General features: G+C 44.5%; 1 protein-coding gene across 1 annotated transcript in view; it reads right to left on the minus strand.

Annotated features, from left to right (window-relative positions):
• The window catches only part of BIRC2 (baculoviral IAP repeat containing 2), a 28,673-nt gene extending 21,323 nt beyond the window's left edge, over positions 1–7,350 (minus strand). Inside the window, exons 1-2 of the mRNA XM_015571453.1 lie at positions 7,344–7,350; positions 3,638–3,641 (exon numbers count right to left, since the gene is read on the minus strand). The gene's annotated coding sequence lies outside the window, so the exon portion shown is untranslated. The remainder of the gene's footprint in view (positions 1–3,637; positions 3,642–7,343) is intronic.
• Positions 7,351–8,887: the final 1,537 nt, after the last annotated feature.

The raw sequence follows: 8,887 nt of genomic DNA on the forward strand, positions 1-8,887 counted from the left end.
CGGTGTGGGCAGCGTGCCCGGCGGCCGGCGTTGCGATCTCCACCTCGAGGTTTGAGCGCTTTGGACCTTTCCTGCTCGCTTTGTCCCTCACGTCCTCCCGGGGGGATGTGACACACCGTGAGCCGGAGCGTTTGAACCCGGGAAATCCTGCGGGAACGCCCCGGCGCTGGCGGTCCTGCGTGTCGTCGCGTCACCGCGCAGTTATGTGACCGGCTCCCAGCCAGATGCCTCTGGTGTGACGCCTGCGCTCGCGAGGGGCTGCCGCTGAGGATAGTCAGCCCGGGGGGCATTTTCGCTCCGATGAAGTCAACGGTTGTCACCGTTTCCTGCAGTTGGAACCGTTTCTCGCCGTGGAAATGGAAGCTGGCGGGAGCGTTGGGAAGTGAACAGCCTCAGGTTAATGGTGAAGGCTTGATCTCATCATCGTTTGGGGATAATATTATAATCATACCTATTTTATAATGAACCGGTGTGCCTTTTATTTTTAAACTTTTGTTCGTTTTTAAACTGTTGGTTTTCTGTTCCAGAGATTGCACTAACAAAAGCGTGTCCTTATTTCAAAAGCTCCTCGCTAGCCACGAGACAGTATTTCAGGCAAGGGTTTACTCCCAAGTTTTCATGAATATGGCTAGAAAGGAATAATATATATGTGTATATATATATATACATATATATATATACACACACACACACATATATATATGAATGAACCACAAAGGATCCCACTTACTGAAGTTTTAAATAGTTAGCTGGGCCCTAACCGGTTTGGCTCAGTGGATAGAGCACCGGCCTGCAGACTCAAGGGTCCCAGGTTCGATTCCCGTCAAGGGCATGTACCTTGGTTGCGGGCACATCCCCAGTGGGAGGTGGCAGCTGATAGATGTTTCTAACTCTCTATCCCTCTCCCTTCCTCTCTGTAAAAAAATCAATAAAATATGTTATAAAAAAGAAAAGTAAATAGTTAGCTGGTAGAATATTGGAAATAAGAAATCTTGGTGTTGCTAGTCCTGGACATTTTGTCCCACCCCCGCCCCCTCCCCCATTTAATGCCACAAACGGTGCCATAGGGTAAATGTTTGTCATACTGCAGCGAGCACATTCCTTCATGGAGGTCCTGTGTGAGGATGCTCTTTGCCAGTGATACCAGACCCCTTCTTTCAGGGGAACTCCGGGGGCAAACATTTCAGAAACTTCCAAATAGCAAGCCACTGAGTTAGGCCGCCGGGAATTCCAAGATCCTGAGCCATTTCCCATTTTCTGTCCCTGTCATTTCTGTCTGCCAGTCAGTCCCAGAACAGAAGGTTTTCTGTCCCAATGGTAATAGTAAAAAGAAAAGTATTTGTAAGTTTGTGACACAAAGAAAAATGCCATGGCTCCCAGTGACTAAAAACTTCCAAATATGGCACGTGAGCTTTGGTATTTAGTTCAGTATTTAGTTCAAGTCACTGTTTCTGGGAAAGTTACAGAATCTTCCTTATCTATGGGGGAAATGTATATATAGCAAGAATTGTTCATTCTGAATGCAAGGGTATTTCTCTTTTTCAGTTCTTGTCCTGACCAAAAAAAGATAATGAACGTACTTCAGTATAGGGGAAAATTCGAATTTCAAACACTCAAAAGCCTTAGGTATTTCCCCCAAAAAAGTATGTAATAACATTCAGTTATAATAAATACTACTTTGTAACTTTAGTCTTTTATAAGCTGTAATCTGGTTTTAAATTTATTCAGTTAATCTTTTTTTTAATAATTTTTATTTCTTAAAGTATTACAAAGAGTATTACATATGTCTCCTTTTTTCTCTCCCTTAACATTCCCCCGACCTCCCCTAACCCCAGTGTCTTGTGTCCATTGGTTATTCTTATATGCATGCATATAAGTCCTTTGGCTGATCTCTTAACCTCCCACCCAAACCCTCCCCAGGCTTCCCACTATAGTTTGACAGTCTGTTCAATGCTACTCTGCCTCTGCATCTATTTTTGTTCATCAGTTTATACTGGTCTTTATTATCCGTTTCAAACTCACCAGGGCCGACCCCACCTCACCAGGGCCGCCCCAACCTCACCGGGGCCGCCCCAACCTCACCGGGCAATTTCAACCTCGCCAGGGCCACCTTGGCCTTACCAGGGCTGTTTCAACCTCACCGGGGCCATTCTGATTTCACCGGGGCTGTTTCGGCCTCACCGGGGTTGTCCCAACTTCACCGGGGCCGTTTCAACCTCACCAGGGCTGTCCCAACCTCACTGGGGCCGTCCCGACTTCACTGGGGCTGTTTTGGCGTCACCAGGGCTATTTCAACCTCACTGGGACCGTCCCAACCTCACCGAGATCGTCTCGGCCTCACCGGGGCTGTTTCAACCTCACTGGGGCCATTCCGACTTCACCGGGGCCGTTTTGGCTCCCAACCTCACCGCGGCCATTTCAACCTCACTGGGGCCGTATCAACCTCATTGGGGCTGTCCCGATCTCGCTGGGGTCATCCTGACCTCACCGGGGCCGTCCCAAACTCACCGGAGCCGTCCCAACCTCACCGGGGCCGTCTCTACCTCACCGGGGCCGTCTCAACCTCACCAGGGCCATTTCGACCTCACCGGGGCCGTCCTGACCTCACCGGGCCGTTTCAACCTCACCGGGGCTGTTTTGGCCTCACCGGGGCTTCTCGACCTCACCGGGGCCATCCCGACCTCACCGGGGCCGTCCCAACCTCACTGGTGCCATATCAACCTCACCGGGGCCGTTTCAACCTGACCAGGGGGCCCTTTCGGCCTCACCGGGGCCGTCCTGACTCACCGGGACCATTTTGGCCTCACTGGGGCCGTCCCGACCTCACCGTGGCCATTTCGACTTCACCAGGGCCATCCCGACCTCACCAGGGCTGTCCCTACCTCGACGGGACCGTTTCAACCTCACCGGGACCGTTTCAACCTCACCGGGGCTGTCTCAACCTCACCGGGGCTGTCTCAACCTCACCGGGACCGTTTCAACCTCACCAGGGCCATTTCAACCTCACTGGGGCTGTCCCAACCTCACCAGCACCGTTTTGACCTCACCAGGGCCATCTCGACCTCTCCTGGGGTGTCCCGACCTCACCAGGGCTGTCCCAACCTCACCGGGGCCGTCCCAGCCTCACCGGGGCAACACGAAGTTTGGCATTCTGTCTTTTGGGCAGCTCCTTGCTGGACAAAATCTCCAGGCGTTCTTGGTGGCTGAATATCTGGTATGCTTGCTTGGATTTCGTTTTCTACTAAGTGCACAGACTGCTTGTCTGCCGTCTCCCAGCGTCCCATGTGAGACTGGATCTGGTGGACCTGCTTGTGCGTTTGCTGGTACAGCGGTTCCATGTCGCCGGCCCAGCTGGGTCCGGCTCCAGCTTCCTCCAAACCTGATTCTGCTTCTTGAGTGTGTCCCTTATGTATGTGAGGAGTTGAAATCTGCAGTTTGTTGGGTTCAAGATCCCACTTGTAAATGATGTTGTATTTCAAGAGACCTTTTAAAGGGGAAAAATAATAGCTCTACTCTAGACAAAGCTCATGGCTGGAAAATGAGTCTATTTATCTCCAAAGATTCAACAAATTCTTACAAAGTGTTGGGCCCAAATTCTTGATGGCTAGAGGAGGAGGCGGGGTTCAGAAGGGGGAACATGACTTGCTCAGAGTCACATAGCTAAGTTAGTGTGTCACCTGTGTACTTTCTTTCTTCTCATAGCTATTTCAAAAGTGTAGGTGGGTCTTTCTGTGCCTCTGGCACGGCTTGGATGGGGATGTAAATTGAGTAGGGCAGGGTCTCGGAGTCACCAGGGCAGAGCAAATAGCAATGGTGTCTCCGCGGCTCCTCGCCTCTCTGGGACTCCGGGACTTCGCATCCCCCAGTGCCGGCGAGCAGCTGCGCTCCAGAGCCTCCCTCGCTTTCCGACCGCTGCAAGGCTGTGTCGCCTCTCCCTGTGGGGTCTGGGGCCTCAGAGACCCGCCCCGAACAAGCCCAGTGGATTCATAACCCCTTCCGATTGAAAAAAACCACGCATCCAGTTGCAGCCCGCCTGGCGCACGACTCTGTACCTCTGTTCTTGGCGCCTCTATAGCTCCTACTCAGTCTCACTGTGCTTCTTTATTTCCTTCCAGTTGTAGAACTTCCACTGGGCCAACTTCCCCATGGTTCTGAATGGTAGTTGTTTGTCTGATAGTTGGTAGTTTCAATGATGTTGTGGGAGGCAGCACACACAGGTCTACACCCTAGCCGCCATCTAGGTTCTCCTTATTCAGTTAATCTTTTTCATATTTTCAGTGTAGAGTTGCTGGTAATTTTATTTTATTTTTAATATATTTTTATTGATTTCAGAGAGGAAGGGAGAGGGAGAGAAAGATAAAAACAGCAGTGATGAGAGAATCATTGATCGGCTGCCTCTTGCATGCCCCCTACTGGGGATCAAGCCTGCAACCGGGCACATGCCCTTGACTGGAATCAAACCCAGGACCCTTCGGTCTGCAGGCTGATGCTCTATCCACTGAGCCAAACCAGCTAGAACGAGTTGCTGGTGATTTTAAAAAATAATCTGAATATTTCTGTTGAAGTTGCCATTCTAATATTTTTCACATTTATCTAGAAAAGATATTTACAGGATTCAAGACAATTTTTTTAAGGGAAAAAATAAGATTGAAGGGATTTGTCTACCAGATAATGAGTTGTATAATAAAGCCTCAGTAATTAAGACAGGATTGTAGTAGCACAAGAATGGACAAATAAAAGAACAAGATAAGGAGCCCCCAAAAGTATGTGTTGTGTGTGTGTGTATAGATAGGTAGGTAGGTAGGTAGATATAAAGATATAGAATATGCTATCTAATAAAGAGGGAATATGCTAATTGACCCTCACACTGTCGCAAAGATGGTGACGCCCATAGCCAATAAGGAGGTAATATGCTAATTGCTGCCCTGCCCTCAAAGATGGCAGGACCCACAGCCACAAGATGGCCGGCAGGGGAGGGCAGTTGTGGGCAATCAGGCCAGCAGGGGAAGGCAATTAGGGGTGACCAGGCCTGCAGGGGAGGGCAGTTGGGGGCACCCGGGCCGGCAGGGGAGGGTAGTTGGAGGCGACTGGGCCAGCAGGGGAGCAGTAAGGTGTTGATCAGGCTGGCAGGGGAGTGGTTGGGAGCCAGCAGTCCCAGCTTGTGAGAGGGATGTCTGACTGCTGGTTTAGGCCTGATCCTTGCAGTCAGGCCTAAACCAGCAGTCAGACATCCTCCAAGGGGTCCCAGATTGCTGAGGGTGCAGGCTGGGCTGAGGACATCTCCCCCCTCCCCCACTCCCAGTGCATAAATTTCGTGCACCGGGCCTCTAGTATGTATACATCCATGTAATACATATATATGAATTTGATATATGACATTGATATTAGTGATAAGAATATTAACTATTCAATAAGTAATGCTTAATGAATGAATATTTTAATAAAAAAGTTAGATCTTGCCCAGCCATCATGGCTCAGTGGTTGAGCATCAACTTATGAACCAGGAGGTCATGGTACAATTCCCGGTCAGGGCACATGCCCAGGTTGTGGGCTTGATCAGTGTGGGGCGTGCAGGAGGCAGCCAATCAATGATTCTCTCTCATCATTGATGTTTCTCATCTGTCTCTTCCTCTCCCTTCCTCTCTAAAATCAATAAAAATATATTTGTTTAAAAAGCTAGATCTTGACCTAAACTATTAAAGACATTCCTGGTAGATTAAAAACTCTAAAAGTGAATAGTTATTATTATGAATCTGATTTAAATGTATTTTGTGAATTGTAATCCATTATAGTTATTGTCATTATTGGTGCTCAAGTATTTTTAATCTTAGGCTAATAGGAATATACACATTTGTTTCCGAGTCCTTTGACATGGTCCTAATAGTCTTTGATTGATTTCCAGGCTGATTTTGTACATTTCTATAATGTACCATTTATTCAGGGTGCCCTGGTGCCTTTAATGGGAAATGGTAATTAAAGACTATAATCTGAATGTTTGTGGCGCTAATTGTTATTGAGTTGTATTTTTTTTATAACCTGATCCATGGACAGAGCTGGGTAATGTGGTCTTATTTTGTGTAGATGTACCAATAATATATTCAACTAGAACCATATGTATTCAACTACTTCCCTATGGATATACTTCTGAGTGGTTTCTAATCTGTTATTATTACAAATAGTGCTGTAATGAATAGTTACGGACATACATCTTATTTTAGGACATATTCCCCCAGAAGTTAGATTGTTAGATCTAATGATAAATTCATAACTTTGCTAGATATGGTCAAATATCGGTGGTGATAGCATTTTGCAATCCACCCAGCAATGTATGTAAATTCCATTTTAGCTCCACAGTTTCACCAGGGGAGTAGGTTATCAAACATTTGGATTTTTGTCAGTCTGTTAGATAAATAGTATTTCAATATGGCTTTTCTTGCATAAAACCAGGGAAAAATAAAAGGTAATTTTTATTTGGAGAAAATAAAACACGCATTTAAGGACAAAGTTTTTAGAAGTTGTCAGAATAATGCCATCATAACATTTTTCATTCTCACGTACAGGTCTGTATGCATATGTGAAATAGATGTACATATACATTAACTGTCCCAGAATGCATAATGCTCTGCCTTGAGGCTATCAATAGGTAGACATTTATTTTGTTTATTTATTTAAATATATTTTACTGATTTTTTACAGAGAGGAAGGGAGAGGGATAGAGAGTTAGAAACATCAATGAGAGAGAAACATTGATCAGCTGCCTCCTGCACACCCTCTACTGAGGATGTGCCCGCAACCAAGGTACATGCCCTTGACCGGAATCGAACCTGGGACCCTTTAGTCTGCAGGCTGACACTCTATCCACTGAGCCAAACTGGTTAGGGCTAGACATTTATTTTAAATGGATGTCCTTACCTTTATCATGAACGAAGAAATACCACTTTCGCACAAAGACTTGGAAAGGGGGTGGGAGGAAATGCCCTTACCATATTTAACAATCCTTGTTTTAAGATAGTGAGAAAATGTGTAGGTGGCAGGTGGTACTAGGTTTTTTTTCCCCCTTTACATCTCTTTTTCCTTTCTCCCTATTGAAGAAAAAACTAGGTAATATAGTAAATGTATTCAGAATATATATTTTTTACTTTACTTTTTTATATTTCAGTTACATTGGACATACAATATTATATTAGTTTCAGGTGTATAATCCAGTGATTAGACATTTTATAACTTACTAAGTGGTCATCCTGATAAATCTCATACCCACCTGACACCAAAATAGTTATTGCAGTATTATTAACTATGCACACTATGCTGTGCTTACATCCCTATGACTATTCTGTAACTACAATTTCACATCTCCACCCCTCATACCAGTCTCATGTGGCTTCTTCTTTATAGCCTTAGTTATAGGACTTCTGTTCAGCCAGGTTTCAGGCGGTTCTGAATGATGGTTGTTCTGTAGCTTAGTTGTAATTTTGATGTGTGTGGAAGGGAGTACCTATGCCACCATTTGACTAGAAATTCCTATTTCAGTATAGTTTTCATTTCTTTGCTCTATTATGAATGACATCAAAAATAATTTCATAGGCATTAATTGCATATGTAAAGTTTTATTTAAGTAAGTATAAAGAATGTTAGGATTGATTTTGTGGTATTGTTAAAGAAGAAATTATTCTGACACTTAAGATGTCAACAAGTAAGGAAAAGGTAAGGTTATTCAGGACAAAGAGATAAGGCTCAATTCTGAATACAGCAGACAGCTGAGGATGTTCATATAGCCAACTAGTAGAATAAGGGGGTCAGTGGATGTAAGATTACATAGTAGGGATATCAAGTGCAGGGGGAAGGGGGCATCCTTGCTAAACTTCTATTTTTTTCTCTTGTTAATATGTATTTTATTACAGTGAACTCAGCCAAGAACTCAGAAGGGTTTGGGGGAAATTATTTTTTCCTCCCCTACATCAGTATGTATACTGTAGGGAAGGAAAAATCTCTACCTCTGCCCATCTTAGGTTCTCTAGCTGGAGCGCTGAAAATTAAACTGGTCAAAGCTAGATCCTCAGGTGAGGATTAACAAAACAATTTTTTTTTGCCCAGCCCATGTGGCTCAATGGTTGAGCGTTGACCCATGAACCAAGAGGTCCCTGGGTCCATTCCCAGTCAGGGCATATGCCCAGGTTGTGAACTCAATCCCCAGTAGGGGGCATGCAGGAGCCAGTCAGTCAGTGATTCTCTGTCTTCATTGATGTTTCTATCTCTCTCTCCCTTCCCCTCCCTCTCTCTGAAATCAATAAAACATATTTACAAAACAACAAAACAAGAATAGTATTTACTTAATATTTGAGCATTCTCAGCTATATATATATAAACTTTTTAAATCCTCACCACAATCCTATGAGATGTTGCTATATTATCCTCACTCCACAGAAATGCACACAGTCATAGATATGTTAATTTTCCCAAGATTACTCAGCCCTAATCTGAACCCAAAGTGTGCACTTTTAATCCCTGTGCTGTACTGTCTTTTCAAAATTGCAGTGAGTCTAAAATAAGATAATGTATACAGACACCTCGTACATGCATGTTTAATAAATGTCAGTTTATTATTAAAATTCTAATGTCTACATTTTGCCTTTTTAAAATGTTCTTTCCTAAATTGAAATACCTTGCTTCATTATTCAGAAAACAGTTCCAAGTCCCACCATCTACATAAATCTTTTTTTTAACTGGGTTAAACTTAAAAATTCCTTTTGATATCTAAATTTGGCCCTTCATTCTCTATCAATGATTATGCCTTAATAATTTACTAACAGTGGTCATTAAGGAAGAAGAAATCTCTACCAGCCCCACTCACAGAAAGTCATTCATTCATTTATTCAATAAGGGCCTA

The sequence above is a fragment of the Myotis davidii genome, unplaced genomic scaffold (genome assembly GCF_000327345.1).
Source record: "Myotis davidii unplaced genomic scaffold, ASM32734v1 scaffold8, whole genome shotgun sequence".
Classification (NCBI taxonomy): domain Eukaryota; kingdom Metazoa; phylum Chordata; class Mammalia; order Chiroptera; family Vespertilionidae; genus Myotis; species Myotis davidii.